The sequence below is a fragment of the Dermacentor albipictus genome, chromosome 4 (assembly GCF_038994185.2).
Source record: "Dermacentor albipictus isolate Rhodes 1998 colony chromosome 4, USDA_Dalb.pri_finalv2, whole genome shotgun sequence".
Taxonomy (NCBI): Eukaryota; Metazoa; Arthropoda; class Arachnida; order Ixodida; family Ixodidae; genus Dermacentor; species Dermacentor albipictus.
Genome location: NC_091824.1, coordinates 21,929,086 through 21,956,654, shown reverse-complemented (window position 1 = coordinate 21,956,654; position 27,569 = coordinate 21,929,086). Strand labels below are relative to the sequence as shown.

The 27,569-nt window shown below is 41.8% G+C and overlaps 1 long non-coding RNA gene across 1 annotated transcript; it reads left to right on the top strand.

Moving 5' to 3' along the window:
* Positions 1 to 163: 163 nt before the first annotated feature.
* On the top strand, positions 164 to 27,569 carry LOC139059606 (uncharacterized). The gene is made up of 3 exons (XR_011514235.1): positions 164 to 240; positions 7,469 to 7,661; positions 27,191 to 27,569. It is a non-coding gene; the product is annotated as an uncharacterized lncRNA (long non-coding RNA).

Below are 27,569 nucleotides of genomic sequence, written 5' to 3'. Positions count from 1 at the left end.
AATTCGAATCCACGGCGAGATTTGAGCGCGGGAGGCTGCTGTGTGCCGGTATGCCGGGGTAGGCTAGACAGCTCAAAATTCTCTGTTTGTACTTACGAGGCAGCAGTATTTGACAGAAAATAATAATACTTTGATGTTCTTCTCACGCCTACAAGCGAGGGCAGCGTGATTAACAACACAGCGTAATGCGCAACGGTGAACGCCAACGAACTCCACCACCAACCTGGACGAAGCATTTTGGTAAGTTTATATTTTATTTCTTGTTTGCAAAGTTTGTCATAGGCAAACAATTTTTTTTCTTTATTTCTAAAAGGATCGCATTTGACTTCGCTATCGTGAGTCTCGCGTCGTGAACAACGCCTTCTGCGATATCCAGAACGTATTCATGTGCTCAGTGCGCATGCATGATGTAAGACGATACTACTGATATGGAATAAGCAGAACTGTGTAACCTCTATATCGTACACGGGGGAAAAGACGCGAAGATAATATGTCAGTTAAATAAAAACGACACGTCTCGTTTTTACTCGTCCTTTTGTTTTAGTTACTGTATATTTTGTTAATGTATCGTCATATGGTTTACCAGCCATGGCCGGACTTGGTGCTCTCGTTCTCGCGTGCAAATGTCCCGGTTTGCTGAGGGGGCACTGTGAGCAGCGCCAGACCTTACGCCAGACAGGGCGCGATTCCCCCGGTTATTGAGTCCCTGGCCAAAAACTTATTTCTGGTATAGGAAAAATTTTCACAGCTCTTCACTATACCCACCGTGGTTGCTTATAGTGGCTGTGGTGCTGGGCTGCTAAGCGCGAGGTCGTAAGATCGAATCCCGGCCACGGCGGCCGCATTTTGATGGGGGCGGAATGCGGAAACACCCGTGTACTTTGATTTAGGTGCACGTTAAAGAACCCGAGGTGGTCAAAATTATTTCGGAGTCCCCCCACTATGGCGTGCCTCATAATCAGATCGTGGTTTTAAAAGGTAAAACTCCATGATTTATTTTTTTTTACATCCGCACTATGTGTCTTGATATGGTCTCCCTTGTTTAAGCGTGTTGGTACAAGCCTTTACCTTAGTTTTAGCTTTAAGATTTGATCATATTCTCTCGGTACGTAATGCATTTATATACAACAACCGCGGATAGAAGCTGCGACTGTTTGAGATCGTAGCGCCTTTCCTCTAAGTTGTAGTGATTAGATGTCATTTCAATTTCAATTCAATTCAATTCAGTTTATTTTTCATTGATAATAATTTGTACAAAGGAACTGTTGGGCCTGTAGCCAAAGGCTAGTGTAGGCCCATAGTCATATTTGTAGTAGCAGCTACAATGTCATGCGCTTATCTAGTTTTTTTAATCATACAACCTAATACAGTTAGGTGGATACATACAATCAAAAACATTACAAAAGAAAAACAGTGCATATCAATCAATGGTAATAAAACAGAACTGTCAGGAGAATACATGCACATACACAATGAAAAAACCGAGATAGCATATTATACGTAGAAGTGACACATTTGCAAGGGTCTGTGTTGAAGTGTTTAGGCTTTCTGAAAAGATTCAGCACAGTATGAAACAGGTGGAGAACCAGACTGACAAAAAATCACGTATTTTTTGATAGGTATAGCTTTTTAACAGTAGACACGAAATTGTTGGCCATTTTTACCTCAAGAGGTACTGTATTCCAAATTTTAGCACCATGAAACTCAAGTAGTCGTTGGCCATACGTGTTACGAGCGATTGGTAGGTTAAAATTTATATTTGTTGCACCCCTTGTATTGCGATTAGGTGTAACAAACAGGCTTGGTGATAATGAGTGATTCCCATGTAAGATATTGTTAATCAAAATTGCAACTTTCATTTCGCATGCCAGAGATAAAGGTAATATACCGAGACGACAGAACAGCATGTCAGTATTATCATGTGGGCTTGTGTATGTCATAATGCGCAAGGCCCTTTTCTGTAACCGAAAAACGGGATCTATGTATGTTTTATATGTGCTTGACCATGATTCAGAACAATATGTGATGTGACAGTGAAATATGGAAAAGTAAACAACTTTAAGTACGCTAAGGTCAAGATATTCCCTGCATTTTATTAATAAATAGCAAGCCGAAGCTAATTTCGCGCATATACTAGATATATGTGGTCTCCAGTTCAAGTTGCAGTCCAATAATACCCCTAAATATTTTATGTGATCGAGCTGTTCTATTGTTCCACCTAGAAGGTGAATTTGCATGCCAATTGTGTCACCCCTGGAATAACGGGAGTTGAATACTATGTATTTTGTCTTATCTCTGTTAAATGTTAATTTATTACAAGCAAACCAAGTTGATATGTTGGATAACTCGCTGTTTATAGTGTTCTGCAATATTCCAGGAGATTTACCTGAAAATAATAGCGTGGTATCGTCAGCGTACATGATACATTTTGATGACTTTAGTATTGTTGGGAGGTCGTTTACATACAGCGAGAACAGTATGGGCCCCAAAACTGATCCTTGCGGGACTCCTGTGACTATAGTAGTATACTGGGAAACAAAGGAGCCAAATTTTACATATTGTTTTCGACCATTTAGGTAGCTTGAAAAGAGGTCCATTGTCATTTCGCTAAAACCATAAGTTCGTAATTTTTTTAGAAGTATGGAATGACAGACCGTGTCAAATGCTTTCTTTAAATCTAAAAATAATCCTACGGCAATCTCGTTTTTGTGTAGGGCTGTGTTTATACTCTGGGTTAATTCTAACACTGCTGAAGACGTTGATCGATTGGCTCTAAATCCATGTTGGCAATTTGTTAGAAGCTTGTTTTCGTTTAGGTAGTGCTTCAGTTGAGCCGCGATTACCTTTTCAAATACAGTATTTATTATGCTAAGCACAGAGATAGGCCGATAGCTTCCAGGGTCATTGACGTCACCATTTTTATATATAGGAGAAACTCTTGCTATCTTTAATATATCAGGGTATGTGCCTCGACTTATACAGTTATTAATTATTTTAGTGAGTACTGGCACAAGAATATCCATATTGTCTTTCAATGCTTTTACAGTAATGCCATCGTGGCCAGTAGCTTTGTAGCAAGGCATGCCTGATATAATTGAGGTTATGGTATGCTCGTCCACTTGAACCAAGGAAAAACATGCATGGATGATGGGGCAATCGACATTGCTTTCAGTAACTGGAATACGCTCCGCTAGTTTTGGGCCAATGCTAGTAAAATACGCATTAAAAGTGTCGGCGCACTTGGCATCGACATGTTCAGGAGCGATTGGTTTTTTATTTGGTTTATCAATTACTGCTTTTATAATTTCCCACATTTTTTTGGTATTGCCTTGTGCTTGTTTTATTAGGAATGCGTTGTATTCTTTTTTCCGCCTCCGGATAACAGCTACTACGTGGTTACGAGATATTCGATAATTTTGCAAATAATAGGTGTTATCTCTATGTTTTTTCCATTTTTGGTACCACCAGTCCTTTTCTTTTATTGCTGTAAGTATGGTGTTACTCATCCATGGGCACAAAGGTTCCTCGTATTTGTTTTGTTTATATGTGGTACTCTGAGATATCATGTGGGCTAATGCATTTGTAAAGTTTGCGCATTCGATATGAGAGTCACTGCTAAATTCATCATGAAATTCCTTTTCTTTAATTTTTTGTCGCAGTATTTTGTAATTAATCCTGCGATTTGCCAAGGTAGTCTTTTTTGCAATGGTATTATTTGCGCTGTGTAATAACGCAAAAATAGGGCAGTGGTCCGTGAGACTCGTATCGTATACGCCAGAACGTATGTTATCACTGTTACACAATACATGGTCTATAGTTGTGGATGCACTTGGTGACAATCTAGTAGGTTCTTGGATTGTATTTTTGAAGTTGTATGAATCCAGTAGGTGCGTGTATTCACAATTCGTGTCTTTGCTGATATCAATGTTAAAGTCGCCAACAATAGTGATGGTACCATAGCTCTTACTGCTTAGGGTGGAAAGGATAGATTCCAACGATTGATAAAAAACGGGCAGACTCGAGTTTGGTGGCCGGTATATTGTACCAACAACTATGCGTGAATCTAAAAGAACAAAGAGAGATTCAACCGTATTGTTACTTATTTCAGTATTGGTGATTATCCTAAAGGGTACTGTCTGCGTGATTAGTAGAGCCACTCCACCCCCACGAGATACTGTATTCCTGGGATTGCTTACAAGACTGTATCCCGGAATGGAGATGTGCTCACCTTCTTTTAACCAGGTTTCCGTTAAGCCAATTACATCAAAGGTAAAATTATGCTGTGCTAAAAAGGAACACAATGTATCTTTGTTTCTTCGAAAACTTCGAATGTTACAGTGAAGTATCGATATACCCTGGGTTTTGTGGAATTCCCGTTCAACATCACGGATTGAGAACGCCATGATTGGTGTGGCAAGCAAGACTTAGCACTAGAGGCTCTAAGCTACCTTTTTCAGGTCGTCTTCAGAAATGATGTGCAAGACACGAGAATTCTCGGTTTTCCGCATTAGAATTTTGGCCTGCGATACCCATACATACTTCCAATTTTTCTCTCTTCTCGCTTGGCGAGCTTTTGCGAGAAGCATCTTATTCTCTTGGCAGAGGTGTTCATTAATGAATATGGGCTCATTCTTTTGGAAGCCAAGGGCTGATGTAGACAATCTCTCTTTCTTGGCATTCTTTATCATTTTGTCTCGGACTGCAATGGATGTAAACCTTACCAAAATATTCTGTTGAGCCTTGTTTTTGGTCGGAACTCGATGCACTACATCGATATCTTCGGTACGAAGTTCCATCTTCAAGCAAGTCGCTATGTTTTGCATCATGTCTGGCAGCGATTCGTCTGCCGACACTGGAACATTTCTTATTTCCAAGTTGTTTCGACGACTGTACTGCTTGAGCTCGATTATTTCCTGTCGCATTTCCCTCACTTCCCCCTGCAACTGGTGCACATCGCCAATAATACTAGCCTGCTGGTGTTTCACTTCTGATAGTTCGCGGTGCACGTTGTGCACGTCAGTCCTTAGTTGCTCAAATGTCCTATTCATTACATCCATGGATGTCTTAATGTCCTGCATGTCCCTCTGGGACTGTTTGTTGTCTGCTACTAAGCTTCTTATGTCAGCTCTGATGCTTGTTGTGATACTTTCCAGCTTTGAGGTTATGTCAAGCAAGACTTTAGCTAGTTCTTTAATGGTACCCGGCGGTTTGTCCGCAAGAACCTGTCCAAATGATTTCAGCGGATTTTCACAGATGTCTAAGGTTGGAAATGCTTTTTTTCATCCTTCACATTCTAGAATACAAATTTATACTAGGGTAATTAAAACTTGCAAAATGCAGTGTGAAACTTAATACTAAACTTTATTTATTCAAAGAAAATAAACAATATTTTCAATATCCCTCTATAATAGCATCATCATGCACTGTGGACACTGAACCGGTTCGAAGGCACAAATTGACTGAATGGATTCTTGTCTTGCTTTAGCATAACTCAGTTTGAGCATGAAAGAAAATGTACAGGTGACAGGAGGATGAGTGCTAAATTTCAACTGGTGTTATTCCATGACCCTACTGCACATTATATGCGCCACTCATAGCACACATGAGAAAAAGATTGAAACAACAACCTTACTAGAAGCATATGGCTGCAGTTCATTGAAAATGTGCCGACCAACTTAGAAAGTAAAGTTCCTTGTCTGATAAAGATAGGAGGGTATACTCACGCACATCCTAATGTATTTGGCAATGGCATTAGCCTCAATAATCTTGCGCATCACTTGAGTGCGACTGCATCCTATGATGACACATTCTTTAAAAGAACTAGTTTGCATCCACAAGTCTTGCAATGCATGGCAAGGGACCTACTTCAATAACTTTTATGAATGTTGTAACTATGCTTGCCCAAGCAATCATTGATACCCCTTCCCGTCTGTCTAATGTAGATGCCTTGCACGACAAGGGAAACTTGTATACCACAGCTCAAGTGCAATCAGCATGCCCGTTCATGTCTTTTTTCCAACCAGTGTGTCAAAAGTTGTGTAAAATACCGGCAAACATGCAATGACCAGTACGTCACTTGACATTTATTCTGCGATACTCTGCTATCTCAACTGCAGGTTGCCAAGAATTAAAAATTACCAGAGGACACTACTCGAATGGTGTTGATGGACACCTTGATGAGTGTTGTTCATGGCAGCCACTGCAAATATTTCTCGTTCAGTGTGCACGAACATGTTTCATTAGCTAAATTTTTAAATTTACCTAATCAATGAGAAGCGAAAAAGTTTTGTATGGTGGTTACAAATGGCCGGTAACAGCATTTAAAACAGCCTAGGATTTGTGAAGACTTCCTTTAACGAGAAAAAGCCTGTGAAATAACTAAAAGGTGAAAATAAACTGTCCTGACCATGACAACGCTTCAGCACACCAAATATTGCATCAAGCTCTCCGCAAACTTTGCCAAATAGGGGCACTGGGAATGAGCAGCTGCAGTTTTTTCACGACATGTCAGTAGTTTTTGGCGTGCAAGTACAGTCCCTACCAAACACGAAGTAGCGCAATCATGGTAACCGTTCACTTTGTGAACCTTTACAAGACTGTGCCCCAGGTTTGCACATTAGTAATATATGCAGTATGCTGATGGCAATGTTTCCGTCTGAGACCACTTACATTACTGATGCGGGGTGCATTGTCACATGAATTACTAAAGAAAAATTTGCGTGTTTTGTATTTTTTTTGTCGGAAAAAAGAAAGACCACACTTGACCTAGGTCGTTGTAACACTGTTATCGGTCATTTCTCGGCGTATTCCACAATCTTTGCATTGGCACCGTGTTGGATAAGTAAGAAAATAAACATTCGTTACAATTACATATTAACTGCTTGTTCACCACGAAAAAAAAAGAAACTTCAGTAGCACTAACATAAGTCTATCAAAATAGAGGGGGCGATGTTCACGGAAAGCACTCATTTATTTTTTTCTTGGCCACAGTTAGTTGTCACATCCAGTATGTAATTTAATGGTGGTTTTCGAGAAACATGTACAGGTTTCCTTCTTAGCTTCATGCTAAAGTAGGGTGGGTGAAAATTTTTCCTGTCATGAATTTTACTTGCCTTGCAGGCTTCCGCAGAACTGATCTGCCATAATCAAATAGTGCTCTGTAAAGTAAACTAAGCAACACCTTTTCTTCATATGCCTGTATTTCACTCATTGACCTTTACCAAGCTACTCATGTAAACATGTATTTACTGCTCCAAAACGGGCAATTCATGCTCCAGTGTGTCAAATTTGCTGCTCTCAGAGCTGCTCCAAAACTTCTTTGACTGCTTCCATCCCTGCATGAGTGGCCCATATAATGTTTAACGAAATTATGACTGGCATCCCAGAAACTTCAACATGTTAGCATCCGTCTACCAAAGTGCCTGCATCTCAACATTTTGGTTAGAACTGATCACTTTATTTGCTGCAGGACTGAAGCTGCCTCGATATCTACAATACATTGGATACTACGTGCAGGATAATGAATGGCTACCTGAACGATGCTTGAAGCGGCAAGCTCTACAGTATCACTTATGCTCCTTTCCATGGGTTGGCAAGAGGAACCGTGGCACACAGCTCCACAGGCACCTGTGCTCTTCACTACCTTCGGAGAAGATGCATTGGTATGCTGTACATATATTTAAGTGTGGGTTCCAGCTGCATCTCTTGCACTGTCATTTGATGTGCAGGCAGAGGAGTTGCCTATTGGCGCAAGTGTTGGTTAAAGATACAAAAAGGAAGGTGCTTCTTTGAACACTGATGACCCTATCCTCCACTTATTTCTTTTCATTTTCTTGTTACCTTATTTTTGCTGGTTATATAAAGGTCGCAGGCAATTAAACCAAGAAAAGCATTGGTGTAATTAGCTGTCGTTAAAATTGAAATGTAGAAAATATTGAAAGAAAGTAATGAAAGCAGACAAAAAGACCTTGTCTCTGGTGGTGACTGAACCCAGAACCTTTGCAGTACACACGTGATGCGCTACCAATTGTGCTGACTTGGGTATTTATGTGTGGTATACGTGGCCCTGGGAGTGTTAGCCAGCGCCATTTAGAGCCGTGGTGGGCAGATGTGGAACATCCTTTTTTGCATGATGGTGTCGTGTAACACCTGAACTGAAGTGAGCAGGCATGTGGTTAATAAACCCATGCATGCTACCTTGAGGCATCAAGGCTATGAGGTTTCAGACCCCCGCAAGAATGAATGAGAAGGAAAATGGGTTTCATTTTTTTTAAATCACGTCCATATAAAGCCAACAGGCTTTTCTTTGATAAAGGTGATTATTCTGCCATTTCACAGGAATTATTTGCTCATTTATCTGTTTTTGATTATCTTTGTGAGAATTCTGATGTTGTACAAATGTAGTCTCTTTTTAAAACAAGTTACAGAACTGACGGAAAAGTATGTACCGAGTGTCCATTCAGTTAGGCTGAAAAACTAAGAAACCATGGGTGAAGCCTAGTATCCTGAGGTTAATAAGGAAAAGAAGAGTATATAACGCATTCAAAAGAACACAAAGCAGTTATCAGTTTAAGAAGCAGGTCAAAGTAACTAATGAATATAAAACTAAAGTTCACATCGGAAAGGGTCCGTATTCAATCGACTTAATGATAATATGAAAACAAATCCAAAGCTTTTTTGGAAATACGTAAGAGGATGCGGATCTGACTCAACGGGAGTAAATGAAATTGTTCACCATCATAAGGTCCTATCCGATGATACAGCTAAGGTAGCTTGCTTTAATGATTTTTTTATTCTGCATTGCTTGCCCAAAACAACCTTTGGAAAATTTCATGTGAGAGCTGAGCCATGATGCAACCTGTCGAATTCAGTGTTGGTGGTATCGAATCATTGTTACAAAGTATAGATGAAACTAATGCCCCCAGCCCAGATGGTATTTCTCCCCGCATATTGAAGTGCTGTACCTGGCCAGTCGCATCTTACCTCTACCTAATGTACACTAGATCTCTTTCTACTGGAGTGCTGCCGGATGATTGGAAAATGGCACATGTAGTTACGGTTCATAAGGGTGGTCCAAAAAAATATGTAAACAATTATAGGCCTATCTCTTTAACATCCATATCCCGTAAAATATTAGAGCATATTTTGTACAAAGAAATAATGTTACATTTATTACAACATAGAATATTAATTGATAATCAACATGGTTTTCGCAAGGGACTGTCCTTTACAACACAGCTAATTGAATTCTATCACGACTCAGTGGCTCAGGTGGATGAGAACGGGCAAAGTCATTGTGTCTTAGATTTTCGAAAGGTGATTGTCATGGTTTCTCACTCATTGCTCCTTCAAAAACTTCATGAGGCAAATGTTAAGGAGTGTGTAACTGGATTGCCAATTACTTGTCGCAGCTTCGGCAATGCATAATACTGAACGGTGCTACTTCTCCTTGTGTCGAGGTCACATCGAGAGTTCCTCAGGGGTCTTTTTTTAGGGCCGCTTTTGTTCTTAGTTTCTATTAACAATATTCCTGCCGGGATATCTTGGCGTTTACGCTGGTTTGCCGACGACTGTATAGTGTATAAAAAAATAAAAAATAAACAGGACTTCATCGATGTGCAGGTTGATCTTACTAACATTCTCTTATGGTGTGAGAAGTGGAAAATCCAACTAAATAAAAAAAAATGTGTTCATCTGTTTTTCACGAAAAAAAGAAAATTATAGAAACGCGTTATTTTTTGAACACTGATATTATTGACCAGCAATATATGTATAAATATTTGGGTGTGATGTTTTCAAGTGATTGTTCTTGGAACGCACATGTGAGTAATGTAGTTGCAAATGCTGCCAGAGCGCTAAATTTTATTCAGCGAAATTTGAAATCTTCAACTTTTGCCCTAAAGAATAGTGCTTATATTTCATTCGTTCATCCGATCTTGGAGTATGCGTGTTGTGTTTGGGACCCTCATCAGAAAACCTTGATCGACCAAATCGAGAGAATACAAAACAGAGCGGGAAGGTTCGTTCGTGGGTGATACAAGCGGGAGGAGAGCTGCACTGCAATGAAAAGTGAGCTCGGATGGGAAGCGCTCTCGTCTCGCCCATGGAAACTGCGACTAAAATTGCTATTTAGCATATATAATAACAAAACCGGAAATAATAGAGACACCTATTTTAAACCACCGCACCATGTATCTAAGAGAACAGATCATGACTTTAAAATTCGAGAATACCAAACTAGAACGGACCTTTATGCTGTCATTTTTTGCCCAAACTGCAACAGAGTGGAATCGATTATCTTGTGACCAAGTGTGCTGTGCGAATGAAGATGTGTTTTTTTCGAAGTTGTAACCCCCCTGCTTGCACGCTCCCGGGCAGTGCGGGATAAATAATAAAGGCACTGAAGCCAAGAAAAGCATAGGGGTAACTAGCTGTGGTTGAAACTGAATAGTTGAATTCGCTCTGCAGCCATCTATCAAATTTCACTGCAATGCATTATCGTAACTCAATGGGCAGCCCATTTAAAAATTATAATTCAGAAGACTGCCAGAATTTCAACAAATGATCAGTTAGCAAGAATGAGAGTGCACGCCTTTCTAATATTCTGTGTATTTATGGCTCTTATTCGTAACTTTTCTGCTGTGTTATATCAGTGTTTTAATTCGAACCAAGACTGTGCTATAATGTAGCAAAGAGGTTACGGTCTAGTGGCATAAATGTGCATGTTAATGAGAGGGCAAATCATCTCGACATTGTTAACTGAGAGTTGTTTAAACTTGAGCAGCCTTCCGAAGTATACTTCTTTTGAAGTTGCTGCTCATTGAGTTACCCTGGTACACTGTGTTGTGTGAGCTACTGCAATGAGATGGTGCTTCGTACACGGTCATGTAAGATGCAGAACAATGCTTCGGGGAGAGTGGACCAGACTGTGTAAGCAGAGCCGGCATGTAGCCGTACGTGTTTTGCATATGGGACCTAGTAAACAGTCCCCAGTTAGCACTTATGTTTTGTCAATTATGTATGCTCGTCATCCGGCCACGACATGGAGGCAGCGGTGGGATACTCGACAACGCTGTGAGAAGTGCACCACGCAAGTAGAAGTCTACACATGCAGCGCAGTGCAGTGAATACGAAACTTTGCTACCCATGGCTTCGCCTACAGTTTCCACAGCCCAGCACGCAGCTTCGCTCAACTCGTTCATCATCGAACTGCCGGAAAAACTTGATTTTTGGCGACCCGAGGAGTGGAAACAGTGGTTCATGAGATGGGAGTGCTATAGAGCCATCTCCAGACTAAAGAAGCAATACAGCGAGACGCAGGTGAACACACTCATTATGCCATGGGTCGTGAAGCAGAAGACGTCCTAGCCTTGCTCAGGCGCTGTGATGCTGAGAAACTCGACTACAACACAGTAATGCAAGTGTTCATAAAAAATTTACTGCCACGGATGAACGTGTTATACGAGTGTGCAAAGTTCAACAGCCGGAAGCAAGACGCACATGAGACGGCCGATATGTTCATCACTCAACTCTTCAGAATAGCTGAAGCCTCTGAGTACAGTGCCCTGAAAGAGGAACTGATCTGTGATAGACTCGTGGTCGGTCCTACAGACGCACAGGTAAGTGAGAAGCTGCAACATTACGCCGAGCTTACTCTAGAAGCCGCTGTCAATGCTGCTCACAACATGGTGACAATCAAACAGCAGCAAAAGGACCTACGGCCACAGCTACAGTAACTTGAAGCTGTCGACACCATGCACAGCTTCTCAAAGAGCAAAGGAAAGTCAAATAATTATCGAAAAAACCAGTGTGACCAAAGTGCACAGACATGCAAGTGGTACGGTTCAACAGAACACCTATGGTTAACCATCACACACTATGTGCCCAGCGAATGGCAAAACATGCAGTGCCTGCAGTAAAAAGGAACACTGCTGCCGTATGCTTTTCTGCTTCCAAAAAGCAGAACAAAAAGCACATACCAAGCTGTTTTGGAAGAGGTTTACTTGGAAAATTAACTGACCAACAGGATCCTGGGCCATGGAAAATCAATGTGATGGTCAATGGCTTGCCAGTGAAGTTCAAGGTAAACACTGGTGCAAATGTAACTGTAATGCCAACAAGCCTCTACAACGAACAAGTCATGGGCAACATGAAGCAAGCAAATGAACAGCTGCTCGGACCCAACTGGACCAAAATAGCAACGGTTAGACTTCACTGCGACCCTGTGCTGAAATGGCTGGTTGTGTCAAGAAGAAATTTATGTAATAGACTAGCTGCATGACGCACTTTTTGATGTCCCGCAATCAAGTCCTTCAATGTCCTCCAAGTCTCCTAAAAGTAGCAGAGTCAGCAGGCAAGGTCAGTGACTCAGCCAACATTTTATGCCGCTACCTCTACCTGGCTACAGACCGATTACAAAATATCGCTACTCCTTGATGCCAAGCAGTGTGCTATTATGTACTCGAGGCGAGTACCTCTGCCCATGTTGCCGAGTGTCCAATGTGAGTTGGAGAGAATGGAAAGTCTGGGTATCATCATAAAGGTCAAAGAGACCACAGAGTGGCGTGCACCTATGGTAGTTGCGAAAAATAAAGGAGGCAAGCTTCAAATCTGCAGTGACTTTGGAAGGTTGAAATAGAACGTTCTGTGAGAACGAGTCTTAGTGCCCACCGTCGATGATTGCCTGGCCAAACTCGCCGGAGCTGCCTGGTTTAGCAAAATTGACGCAAGGGCCGGTTATTGGTTACTGGTTACCTGTGTCCTAGAGGTACAACACTTTCCTGATGCCAATTGGCCATTTAAGTTCCTCCGATTGCCCTTCGGAATTTCCACAGCAACTGAATTTTTCTACAGGGAAATGCTAAGACCGCTAGAAGGCCTGCACGGCCAAGCCTGTCTGCAAGACTACATAATAGTGTTTTGCCGCACGAAGGCAGAACATGATGCATGACTGCACAAAGTACTTCAGCGCCTGCAAGAAGCTGGCATCACCCTAAACACAGGAGAGAGTGTACTACACCAGCAGTAAAAAAATCGGGCCCCTTCGTTAACCCCCTTCTTCATTACATAATGCGGTTCTCGAATCTGGCAACATTGGTGCCTTCAGGTAGCATGTGTGGGTTTATTGACCAGTTGCCTTCCCCCAAAAAGATCGCATACTCGTGATGCCTGCGGCAGAAAGGATGCTCTACATCCCCCTCCAAGGTTTGTGAGTCGTGGCATTGGCTAACAATCCCAGGGTTAGTTCTAGTAGTAACATAAATATCCCAGAAAATGGATGGGAAGACGGTGCCATGGTAGCTCAATCGGTAGAACATCACACGCGTAATATGAAGATGTTGAATCGTTCCCGAACTGCGGGAAGTTGTTTCTTCATCCACTTTCAATTTCATTAATTTATAATTTTTTATTTCAATTAGTAAATACAAGTAATTTCCTCTGTGTTGTCCTTGGTATCTTTGTTTGTAGGTGTCTTATGATATGATTAATAAAAATCGGGCCCCTTGGTTAACCTGCTTTCTTCTCGTTCATAACATAACAAGGGTCTCGAATCCGGCAACATTGAAACCTTCAGTTGGCATGTGGGGCTTTACTGACCACTTGCCTTCACCCAAAAAGATCACGTAATTGTGACGCCTGCAGCAGAAAGGATGTTCCACATCCATCGCCAAGGTTTGTGAGCAGTGGTGCTGGCTAACACTCCTAGGGTTAGTTGTAGTAGTAACACATAAATACCCCAGGAAGTGGATGAGAAGACGGCGCTGCTGTAGCTCAATTGGTAGAGCACCGCACGCAAAATGCGAAGGTTGTGGAATCGTTCCCCACCTGCGACAAGCTGTTTTTTCGTCCACTTTCAATTCCATTAATTTATAATTTATTTCATTGAGTAAGTATAAGTGATTACCCCTGTGTTGTCCTTGGTGTCTTCGTTGGCTTCTTATGATATGATTACTAAACATCGGGCCCCTTGGTTAACCCCCTTTCTTCTCATTCGCCAGCAGTCTGTGGAATTCCTTGTACACATTGTATTGGCAAACGGTATCACTGCTGACCCTGAAAAGGTCAATGTGCTGTCAGGTAGCAGAACCAACAGACGAAGGATGTAGAAGTGTGTTCCTTCTTGGGATGGCCCGCCACCTGGTCTGTTTTTTCCAAGGCTCTCACAGCTCACAAAACCATTACATGATCTGCTTCACAGTGATGCTTAATCCATCAAAAGCCATTGACGACGATACCGGTGCTCACCCAGTACAACCGTTAGTCTTCTCACTGTGTCTGCATATGCATCATCCTACAGTCTTGGGGCAGTCTTACAAGAGACAGAAGATCGTAGGCTTGTAGTTGACTGTGCCTCAAGGTCCCTCTCTGACATAGAGACATAATATGCTTGTATAGAGAAAGAAGCACTGGCAGTTACATGGGCCTGCAAGCATTTCCGCTGCTACCTGGTAAGTCTGCAGTTTCATGTAGAAAGAGACCATAAGCCGCTAGTGCTTCTGCTGTCATCAAACTGCCTGGGTGAACCGAGTCCACATCTGCAGTGGGTCCGAATGAGACTGCTGGATTACCCCATTTCCCACATATTTGGCAAGGAAATATGCCTTGCTGACGTGCTCTCAAGGAAACTGCAGAAAGAAACAGGCAGTAGCAGCCCAGGGACCATCAGCGAGGCCATCATAGAACACGAAATTCTTACAATGGAACTGCCGTCTGCCTCCCAAGACTTGCTAGAGAGGATAAAGGCCATGCAAATGAATGATCCCGTTTTAGCAAGGGTCAGGGGCTACTGTACGTCATGGCCCAAACAAGTTGCTGCCGCCAGAAGTGCAGAGGTACGCAGAATTTATCCATGAACTGACACTGGTGGATGAAATTTTACTCAAAGGCAGTTACGTTATCATCCCACTGAATATGCAAAGTGATGTGCTTTAGCGCTTGCATACTGGTCGTCAGGTTCTTGGAAGATGTAAGGCTTGAGCCACTCAATCAGTCTGGTGGCCAGATATTAACCAACACATCCAGAGTTATGTGTCAAAACGTCCTGTCTGTCAATAGCACTGTAAACCAGACACAGCCTGTGATACACACTCCACTTTCAGAACACCCATGGGAAGTGATTGGAATTGATCTCTTTGAGAATGGAGAGATTACCTCGTAGTGGTGGACTATTACTCGCGCTTCTTTGAACACATGAAGTTGAGGCATACTACCACACAGAACATAACTCAAGCACTGAGCCAGATCTTCGCTCACTTTGACACACCAGCTATTATATGACAGGACAACGGTCCTTAGTTCGCTTTGGCACAATTCAGCATGTTCGTCAAGCAATGGGAATTATGCGATGTAACCAGTAGCACCTACTTACACCAGAGCAACGGTGCTGCAGAAAGAACTGTACAGATGGCTAAGCAGTTGCTCAAGAAGTCATCCAACATTCAAAAGGCTCTGCTTGCTCATCATGACCTCCAGGCAAAGAAGGGCTCACACTTGCTGAACTCATAGGAAAATGCCTCAGAACCGATGTGCCAGTGGCACCAAGAATGCTGAAGCCACTGGGGAACACTAGGACATTCAAGAAAAGAAATGAAGCATATACGGTCAAGCAGTGCAAGTAATACGAGTGGCAACACAGGACTTTGGAAAAATGGCAACACAGGACTTTATTCCCTATTCAACCACAGACTGACCCTATTCAACCACAGACTGCCCCTATTCAACCACAGACTGCCGTCCATATCCTGTCCGGTGCTGCAACAGGGACAGTAGTTGGGCCAGCTCACACTTAACGTTCATATGCGGTGAGCACAGCTAGTGGTCTCACTCGATGCACAAGTAAGCATTTGCAGCCATCGCAACCTGGAGCATTCACAAGAAGTGGACGTAAGAGTTCGAAGAGCACGTGAGAAGTAAGAGCTCCAAGTCTGCTCAACTTATGGCTGGGGCCACTCTAAAGCAAGGGAGATGTGTGCGCCACCGCAACAAGATGGCGCTACATACACCATCATGCGAGATGTGGAACGATGCCTCTGGGAGAGCGGCCCAGGCCATGCGAGCAAAGCCAGCATGTAGCCTTGCATGCGTTGCATATGTAACCTATTATACAGTTGTCACTTAAAAAAAAATGTTGTGTGCTCGTCACTTGATCACGACACATAGCTTCCGACAATAGCGGAAGGTGCATTGTCCAAAATTTCTAGATATGCTTGTGCCACTTCATCCTTCAATACATATGAGAACAGAAATCTTTTAAAATAAAAATCGATGCGACATAAAATGAGCAAAAATCCGTATAAGCCAGTTTGTTGTGTAGAGTAGTGGATGTCAAATAAGGAAAAAAAAAGGCAGACTGTAAATGGAAGGGATTGACAAGGCGAGGTTTTGAGTTGTGGTAGAAGGGGAGAGGAAAGGGGCTACTCATGTTGGGTTCTTTCAGGAGTTGAGATAAAAACCAGAAACACAAAAGAATTTACATGCAGTGGTAGGCATGCCAATCCAGTGTGCCATGTTTTCTAAGAAAGCAGGACCTATTCATATAATCTCTGGAAGTTCATAAAAGAGGGGGAGGGATGAAGGATTGCAAAGAAGGGAACAGGGTCAAACAAATTGAGGTGAAGCAACCTGTGTAAACCGAAAGCAAAAAAACATTCATACACATACTTGTGAGAAATAGAAAAAAAATAAGAAAATGAATAATTACACAGTCACTCCCACTCTTTGATATTAAGAGCTTATGATATCAGTTGTGCATTCGTGTTTCTACTCCCAAAAATATATTTCAAGTGAGGGATGACAAGTGCATGTGTTACAATGCTCACCTACATTGGTCTTCCTTTGTTTTTATATTCTGCAAATGTTCTCTTACCCTTTCATCAGTGCAGCATCCAATTTTGCTTGTGTAGAGCTTACCAGAAGTAAGGTTATTTGATAAACCATTCAAGTGGCACAATTCATGAACGGTGTTGCATGCCTTTTGTTAAAAACAGCTGTATTTTTACACTCAAACATGGGAACAAAGCTTAGATGGCTTCTTTGGAACCAGCGACACAAATGGTGCCCCATATTTGTCATCAAACTTCTTCAGTCAGTGCAACTGCTGTGCTCTGAGGCAGTGCCTCTGGCTGCTTCAAACTGCGCGCTTTTGTCTGTTGCTGCTTTCAACTCCTGAAGTTCTTGCAGTAGGGATTCTGAGATTCTGATGATGAGTGAGGGAGGCCAGCTGCTATGAACCTGCCAACTTGAGCACAAAAGCTATTGCGCATTGTGTGAATACACATTTTTAGAGCCTATTCAAGGCGCATGGGGGCAATAGTTGGTTTAACATGGGTGTAGGCTGGTTCATACAGTAGCTAACCACTCTTTGCTCTTGGTTGGTAACTTCGGGAAACATGCTTTAGGGTGACCATCAAATGTTTATCTAAGATATGCAGTGCATTGTCAATAGTTTAATGAAGTTGAGTCTGACGAAGTCTTGTCCGGTTAGGAAGAGTTAAGGGAAAAAACAGAACCGACACTGACCAAAGTGAAAAATTATCTAAAGCACGTGGGAGCTTTGCTAACAATGCTTTCGCCATGCGTGTCTCATGTGTAAAGGTTAGTGCTTTTCCATGCTCGTTAAAAAGATTTCAAATGTAATCTACTGTATTCTCATGTGTCATATTGGAGTTAGGTTGTAAAAGAATTAAGATATCGATGTATCTAAAAACACTTAGAACCATGGCCTTGTCAAATGTGTAGTGATGTAATGTCACAAAGCACAGGAGCATTGTGATCATCACACCTCAATACCCCTACTGCAAAAGCTTAAATTCCAAATGCAAAGATATTTCACTTTTGCTAAATTGGTAATAAATGAGTAGTAAATACTACTGTAGTGATCTTGGCAAAGCTGCGGGGCTGGTAACTGTCTAATTTTCTTCTTGGTATTCTTTTAATAGTGTATTAGCAGATGACGCATGAACCTGGTGGTTAGTGGCTATGACGAGAGTCCACATCACCCGCCGTGGTTGCTCAGTGGCTATGGTGTTAGGCTGCTGAGCACAAGGTCGCGGGATCGAATCCCGGCCACGGCGGCCGCATTACGATGGGGGTGAAATGCGAAAACACCCGTGTACTTAATTTAGGTGCACGTTAAAGAACCCCTGGTGGTCGAAATTTCCAGAGTCCTCCACTACGGCGTGCCTCATAATCAGAAAGTGGTTTTGGCACGTAAAACCCCATAATTTTTTTTTTTTTGAGAGTCCACATGGCCTCCAGGTTTTTTATCACACTGCAGGCAGCTGCAGGTGGTCCCTTATCTCGTAGGCCGCACTAAGGAGTCCTGCAATCTGAGTCATGCTTCACTGCCAGTTACTGGTAATTGTGGCATTCATTTCAGTCTCGCTATCAAGAATGCTAGAAGGCTGTTTTGTATTTACACTGTTTGAATCATTTTTTACGCAGCCCTAACTTTTGTTGTAGTTGGGCTTTAAGGGCTTTAAAACAGCAAAAGCCAGCAGTGCACACACTTAAAAGCAGCTGAAGCAGCTGGAAGTACTGCCTCATGAGCACCAAGTGACGCACTCACTGCAGAAGGTTGCCTGCAAGCATGGGCTCTGAGTTGTGCTGTTTGATGTTGCGCTGCTAAGCCTGAGGGTGAATGATCAAATTGTAGGTGTGTCAGCTGCATTTTGATAGGTGTTAAATGCATGTGTGCTGTGCATTCATTGTATGCACAGTAGAGTAACCAAGGGGGTAAAAATTAATCCAGATTCCGTCGTACTTCATGCCTCATAATCATATTGTGGTTTTGGCACATAAAACTACAGAATTTGGTTCAATTTATTAGTTGGTGCTCTTTGATTTTCCAGTTCTCTAATTTTCTTGCTTAGAAAAGCTCTGTTCTTGCTACAAATGATCAATTTATTATTATGAAAGGCTAACCTTCAATCTAACTTAACTCATTATTTTCCTTTAGTGTCCCTTTACCGTGCATTAAAAGCATGGAACACTAATACTTTTGCATTAATTTTTATTTGACTCGTGCTCAACAGCTAGATGGCATAGAAGCTGAACTACTACTGTGGGCTTCAAGTTGATAGGTTGCCATATAAAAGCTTGTCTTCTTTTAGAGATAAAAACACCTGAGCCTAGTTTTCTGTCTTTAGATCGACTACTGAGAAAGGCAAACATCGCTTGCATGATAGATAAGTGATTAGTTAATTGTGCTCAGTTTTTGCCCCCACCCCAAAAAAGGAAAGTGAACATAATTGTATATTTTAGTTGCAGAACTTGAAACTAGGAAGCGAAATGCACTTAACCATTTCCCTACTGAGGATGAGCAAGGCTTGTCATTTAAATTTGTGCCTGTACACCTAAGGCTGCACTGGGTCTATCAGAAGTAAAACCATAAAGTTCTGCTTTGCTGTTCATAGGGTTGGCTCCACTACGTACTTCTTTTTAATGCATGATGATACCACAGGGCAGTATGTTTCTATACTGGCAGCCAACTTTTCAAAATGATGTCATCATCTTGTAGAAGCTCTGATTGAGAACTCCCGGAGTCAACCTCACAAAACAAAAAATGCAAATCCCTAGCTACTCACATCATGGCTTAGAAATAAAAATTAAATTCAAGGGTTTTGTATCCCATAACTACAATTTGATCTTAAGACATGCTGTAGTGTGGGACTTCAGATTAATTTTGACCATCTGGGGTTCCTTAACATGTACCCAATGCACGGTACACAGGTATTTTTGCACTTCGCCCCCATTAAAATGTGGCAGCGCTGTGGCTGGGATTCAAGCCCTTGGGCTTAGTAGCGCCGCACCATAGCCACTATGCCCCCACAGCGGGTATGCTATGGCTGGTCACTTGCCAGTTCTCTGTGTGCATTCTGCTAACTGCTAAAAGTCAAAAGCCAACAAGGAGACACTTTGTGTGCTAAAAACATCCCTCAGGTGATCGGAAGAGATGCTCTTGAAGGGAAATCAAGACATGGTGTAAATACTGCTGCATGGCACTGTGCAATATTCATTGCTTTGGTCTTCAGAACAGTCAAAGCCAAGTTACACGGGCATTCATCAGTTATAGTATTGCTGTTTTGGAGCAAAGAACACATCTTTTCAGCTAAACTATTTCCTTCGCTTCTAGTAGCCCACCTGAACCAGCAGAAGTGTGCTATATGCGACAAAGATAAAATATATAAAAGATACAAAGAACTTTTATGTCCCTGTTATATAGCTCACATTGTATTACCAGCATCGTTTGGGCTAATAACATTACAGTGGACAACATATATTATGGCAGAGCTTCTGCTTAGGCTACTAAGTCAGACATACTAGTAGACATATAGCACGCAGAAATGGGCACAAAGAAACACATTGAAAGTGCTCGCACCAAGTACCACCCGATTTTATTCTTGGAGGGAGTGCAATTATAGCCACATTCACTCTTTTTGGGATAGTGATGAGTCTGACTGGTCCAGTGATTTCATTTTACTAACTCAGTGCCATGTACAAGCGGCAATGTTTTCATCAGCTTGGTGTGAGTGATGTCAATTTCTGAACAAAATGATATCTGAGGGTGCAGTGAGCAGAAATTGGGCAGAAGTTGGTTTCCATGGGTTTTAAAAATGACCGTGCAAAGTGAGGTGGCTGCAGTGACAAAGGTTGCCTGTACAGTGCAAGAATCCCATATCATATCAAAATGTCATGTATTTGTTCATCTGAAGTAAAGAATAGAAGCTGGAAAGCTAAAAACTCATGTTTGAAGCTTCAACTTAATACTAATGATTGGTAGCAATATTTGGGCCCCTAGCGACCTGTTTAGAAAAAAACACTTTTTTTGCTTACTACTCTGCGGTTTACTTATCGTGCCGCACCTGCAATAACATATAAGAAGCCAACAAACACTTGCACCAAGAACAACATAGGGGAGCTTACTTCAGGTTAAATGAAATAACAAAACAATAAATTAATAGAAATGAAAGTGGAAGAAAAGACAACTTGCCGCAGGTGAGGAACGATTCCACAACCTTCGCCTGTCGCGTGCGATTCTCTACCAATAGAGCTACCGTGGCGCCGTTTCCCGTCCACTTTCTTGGGTATTTATGTTTCCTTGTAGAACCCTGCGAGTGTTATCCAGCGCCACGACTCACAGACCATAGCGGTGGACGTGAAACACTTTCTGCCGCAGGCGTCACGAGAACGTGATCTTTTTTGGGTGAAGGCAACCGGTCAAGAAACCCACACATACTACTTGATGGCATCAATGTTGCCGGATTTGAGACCCTCGTTATGTAATAAATGAGGAGAAAGGGGGTTAACTGGGGGCCCAATCTTTATTAGTCATATCATAAGAAGCCAACAAACACTGACACCAAGGACAACATATGGGGAATTACTTGAGCTTAATAAATGAAATAACGAAAGGCTAAATTAATGGAAATGAAAGTGGATGAAAAAACAACTTGCCGCAACTTATGGGATCGTTCCCTACCTGCGGCAAGTTGTTTTTTCATCCACTTTCATTTCGATTGATTTATCGCATCGTTATTTCATTTATTAAGCTCAAGTAATTTCCCCTATGTTGTCCTTGGTGTCAGTGTTTGTTGGCTTAAGATATGACTAAACAAAATTGGGCCCCGCAATTAACCCCCTTTCTTCTCATTTATTTCTTCTCTATTGGTAGAGAATCGCACGCGAAATGCAAAGGTTGTGGGATCGTTCCCCACGTTCGGCAAGTTGTTTTTTTATCCACTTTCATTTCCATTAATTAATCATTTTGTTATTTTATTTATTAAGCTCAAGTAATTTCTCCTATGTTGTCCTTGGTGTTAGTGCTTGTTGCCTTTTTATGATATGACTAATAAAAATCGGGGCCCTCGGTTAACTCCCTATCTTCCTGGAAGAACATGTTTCATGGAGGATAAAAAAAAGTACGCTTGACTTTCTTCCAAAATATGTGCTTCATGTAGACTGTTTCTGCATCCTTGTCTGTTTGCAACCTAAAAACATGAAAGGCAGCTAATAAAAGACAGCAGAAAGTTGTAAACAAACTGCGAATATTGCAGTAAGGAAACTCTTCACAAAGAATAGCTCATAAAAATAGTTTGGAAATTTTGCTGGTTTTCTGAAAATAAAATTGGCATGGAAAAGGTTAATCTTGTATGGGGCACTAAGAAAAGTAGCGAAACAAATTACCGTATTTATTCGAATCTAGGCCGATAGTTATTTTTTTTTCAAATAATCATATTCCTAACTCTAGGGTCGGGTTAGATTCAAGGATTTAAAGAGAAAAAAAACACTTCAGTTTTTCATTGAAACTGCTAAATATGGTACACAGCTAGCGCCATCTAGAAAAGTCAGTATCGCAGCCGCTACTAGCCATGCCAGTAGCCAGCCGTACACAAGCGAGGTTGCCATTTTGACCTGTGTTGTGTCGGCCGTATCAGTGTGCGGCGTGGTGTTATTGCTATGGCACCAAGCAGGTGACACTACAGTGCCGCTTTCAAGCGAAAAGTTGTGATAGCTGCAGAGGCATCGTCAAACCTTCAAGCCGAGCGGGACTTCGGCGTCGACGAGAAAAACGTCCGTCATTGGAGGGGACGACAGCAGCTCTTTGTGTGCGCCGGTACGAGGATGGCTTTTAGCGGACCAAAGAAGGGCCATTACCACGAAGTGGAGACAGTTTTGGCCAACTTTGTCTGGACGCAGAGGCAGCTGCCCTTCCAGTGACAACAGAAGTGCTCCATGCGAAAGCTAGGGAGCTTTCGAGGGAGCGAGGCCTAATGCCAAAGGATTTCAAAGCTAGCCGGAGCTAGCTTCAAAAATTCATGAAGCGCTTTGGCTTCAGCCTCCGACGTCGCACTTCAATCACCCAGAAGCTGCCAAGCGATTTTGAAGAAAAGCTGATAGCTTTCCAGTGCTACGTGCTGCGAAAGAGAGAAGTGGCAGGCCACAACCTTCGGCAAATCGGCAACGCCCACCAGGCGGCTGTGTATTTTGATATGCCAGTGGCATACACAGTGAATGAAAAGGGTGCCAAGGAGGTGAAGGTGTGCTCTGCGGGCTACGTCAAGCAGTGCGCAACTGTGATGCTGTGCTGCACAGCTGATGGACATAAACTCCCTCCTTATATGATATTTAAAAGGAAGACCATGCCTGCTCAAGAAACTTTCCCAAGAGATGTCATTGTGCAGGTAAATAAGAATGGATGACGGGTGCGATTGGGGAAGAGTGGGTTAAGATTGTGTGGCGATGGCGTCCAGGAGCCCTTTTGACAAAGAACTCGCTCCTTTTGTCGACTCCTACCGTGGGCACTTGACCGACAATGTGAAGGCTGCACTCGCACAAGCGAACACGGACCTCGCTGTCATACGGGGCAGCATGATGGGCCAGTTGCAGCCACTTGATGTCTGCATCAACAAACGTTTCAAGGATCGTCTGCTGAAATATTACACGGACTGGTGGACTGACGAAGACCACATGCTAATGGAAACGGCCGCATCAAACGTGCATCGCTATCGCAGCTGGTGGGCTGGGTAGCTCAGCCTGGAACGACATCCCAGGCACATTGATCGTGCACGCCTTTAAAAAGTGCAGCATATCTAATGCACTGACGGTACCGAAGATAGTGCACTGTTTTAAGGTGACAGGGACAAGGGACACAGCGAAAAGTCTAGCAGTGACGACAACGTTCAATGAGCTCTGCACATTCAGATTCAATAAATGCTGTTTGCATTTTGTGAATGCTGTCCTCGCTTTTTTTGTTCAGCCTACATTCGAGGTAGTATATTTTTTTGTTGGCTTCGAACTTTAGGGGGTCGGCTAGAACTGGGGTCGGCCTAGATTCGAGTAAATATCGTAGTCACCTAACGCAATGTGTGTAATGAATCTAGGGTAAATGCTCTACAAGAAATTACATGTTTTTGATGAGAAAGAGAGAGTAAAACATCTTTATTAATAATATTTGAATGGCAAGAGCAGTGTGGGAGGACTGCTCTCGCCATTCAAATATTATTAATAAAGATGTTTTACTCTCTCTCTCTCTCGTCAAAAACATGTACTTTTTTATAAAGCATTTACCCTCGATTCATTACACATTGCGTTAGGTGACTACCGTATTTACTCGAATCTGACAAGAGATGGTGATTATTTTTTGACACATGTCGATCTTTGTTTGCTAATGTGGAAAACCTCAATCACGTCCTTCTCAGCTCTGTCAGGGCTCTTTGCAACTAACCTTATGTGCTGGCTGGAAGATAGGGAAACACCCATGGCTCATATGTGCAGCCAGATGGCTACTGTAGTTATTCTTCATGCAAGTTCTGGGTTCACCAACTCCCTCATTGAAACACTGATAATGGTTATGGTTAGTAATACTCGTTTCCATCCAAGAGCAAAATCAGCTTGTAGTTGGTGCTGGTCCGGTTGATAGGTCTCTCTCCTTGTTTTTTCATGCTATCATACTTCTAAGAATAAATAATCTTGCATACTATTGCTGAAAGCTGGGAGAGTTGGTTATTGGCATTAGGAAACAGTTACTTGACTATAAGATGAAGCACATGAAATGCACAAGATGAGCATTGCACATGAACTTGTTTTAGTATATGAGTGCGATTATATGCATGCATGAAAGGCTCACATTTGCAGCAAGAGTTGACTATACGCGACATATAAGATACATCACTCATTCTATTTTGCGTGTACCATACATCTTTTTCAAGTAATCAATTTTTCTATTCGAGATTTCAATAGAAGGTGTGCTGTTGCATTTATTGGTTTGTCTGGAAAGGCCCTTATATATCAGTGTACACTTTTAGCCTTATATCTTCTGACTATTTTGTGCTGTTGTATTTTGCCATGTATTGACATCTTTTACAATGTCCTGCAAGTTTTTCAGACCTTGCTAACCTGTGCAGAATGCTCAACCTGTCTTTGGGGCACCTTTGAGTGCATTTAATGCCTTCAGCGGAAAGTGTTACGTAGGATAAACCAGTATTTGTGTTAATGGCAGGCTGCAGGAGCATCGTGCACAGATGTAGATGGTAACAGTATGTGGATATCTCGCAAAACATTGCAAAAGATGCCAAACTGTGCCAAAATTTGACTGTACACATGCACTTTGCAAATATAAGGCAGGGAAGTGCAGATTTGCATACTAGGCCTTTTCCATCCAAGAAACCAATAACTGCATTAACAAACCTTCTACAGGGGTCTTGAATAAAGAAGTTGGTTACTTGAACAATATGATGTATGACATGGGTGCATCATGAATCACAGTTTATATGTCGCGTATTGTGAAATTTCCTGCAAATGTGTCGTTTTTATTTATGTAGTCATTGTTTAGTGAGGTCATTTCATTTCCCGCGCCCATTCTCTGCACATCATGTTGGTATTTTGTTTTGTCTTAGAACTGTAATTATGCTTCATAAAACCTTACATTGCTAAAATTTGACTTTGGGGCAGTTTGGTCTTTTCATCCACGTTCTTGTTTTTGTCATTTCCCTTACCATGTAAGCATTTTTCTGGAACACTTGCAGTATTTCGTCATGCTCCTGCGTTTAGAAGCCAGATGTCTGTCTCTGAGTAGCCCAAACCACTTGAAGCATGCAAATCTGATGCATCCTCAATGGAACTCCATAGTGAACGTATTGCTAAAATATTCTTGAGGGGATGAAGCACTTCTGTAACTGCCGAGTTTTGCAGCAATAAAGAAGCAGAATGCTTGCATCTGTGTAATCTGTATTTAACTTTCTTTGTATCATCTTTTATCTGACTGTCTGTCAGCATGGTAACATTGCATATTGTCTTCTTTCTTAGCATTCATAGGTTCCAAATTGCTCCTATGTTTTTGTCCTCACATTTTCTGCAATATCCTTCACCAGAAGGACAACTACCAGTTCACCTAATTTACCACTTTTACAGGCAACCAATTACCCATAATAGTAGTGTAATGCCCATTGCTTAAAAGCTCCTAAACAATTTTGCACATCTGAAAATTTCTTGAATTCATGCACGCAGGTGCTGTTTGTAATATGGCTGAATGCTCAAGTGATTGGTTTTTCAGGCCAATGTGAAAGAAAAACCCCAGTACCTGTGTCGCTTTATGATGTTGACCTGTATTTATTACGTTGGTAAACTATGTGCACTCTGAAGATATGCGCATTACTGCTGGTGTTTTGTATAATCTGTGTATAATAAGACAACACATTGTATTATCAAGAACACATTCATTTTATTAGTTTTTTAATGTGTTGTCATTTACTTTCATTGTTAGTACTGCTAGGCATCCTAATACCTAATTAAAGAGCTTCTGCAGATATAGAGTTGATTCAAAATTTCAGAAACTTTTAATCATGCAGCTATAGGTTCTTTTAATGATAAGCTCTTTCTTCAATACAAAATAGTGGTTCCTAAATTGGTTATTCGTACCTACAAACCACCCTAGCTGGATGAAAATACTTTTCAGAAACTGCTCGAAGGTCTATTATATTTAATCAAGTCAGATAAGAAGGTGCTCTTTGCAGATACATAACATTAATGGTCCATCTCAATTAATGAAACATTCTGGAAAGCCTTGTGGTCATTCATAGAAACACTTGTTTGTAGCTTTGTCAGAGCCGTAATGTTTCAGCCTTAGTCTACAAGATAACGATGCTCACACGATGTGAAATTTTCACAAAGTATTCTGTGTGTGCGTTCTGCAACATAAAAGGAAGAGGTCTGAACACTGGCCAAAATAGTTTAAAATAGTTATTTGCATTTTGGCTCCCCCTGGGAGTCTTGTTCACAAGGCTCCCGTGATGGAGCCAAAACGTAAATAACTATTTTAAGCCATATTGGTCGGTGTCTGGACCTCTTCCTTTTAGTATGCATCATCCCGACCAGACGGGCTTTTGTCATACTCTCGACTTCATCCAATCTGCAACTGTACAATGCGTTCGTGTTGTCCACTTCTCTGCTCTTGTGTCTGCACACCTCACCTTTTTTTTTGCATAATGAATCCTTAGCAACTAGATCAGCTTTCTGTCCTAAGGTACAATGGGCTGTAATTTTTCCTAAAATCTGAGGTGGCCAAGATACACTTGGCGTGATAGCATTGAATGGCCCAGCACTGTTGAATAATTCGTGATGCTGTGTTTAAATATTCATGTGGTGTCAGTTTGCAATACAATAGTACATAATCTATTTACGTTTGGTTTTTCAGGATGCTCCCTATCATGCACTGCCATCTCAACAGTACCATGGCTTTTTGTGTGGATTCCTTCCATTTTGAATGCCACCACTGCTTGCACAGCATCACAGCCTGCCTGCCTTGATCTTGCGGAAGAAGAAAATACAAAATGCCTATTTTTTTAAATGCGTGCATGGCTCCACGCAAGACACCACCTGGCGTCGGGGTGTTAGGGCTTTTTGCAGAGAAAATGTTTGTAATAATGCCTTGTGTGTGCCCTAGTGGCTAAATGTTGGCCTCTTTGCCTGTGTAAAAATTTCACACTTATGGATACTGTTAAGGGTTCCTGTATTATTGTTATTACTTACAGTTTCCTGTTCAGGATTCCTGTATTGGAAATTTTTGTTTCATT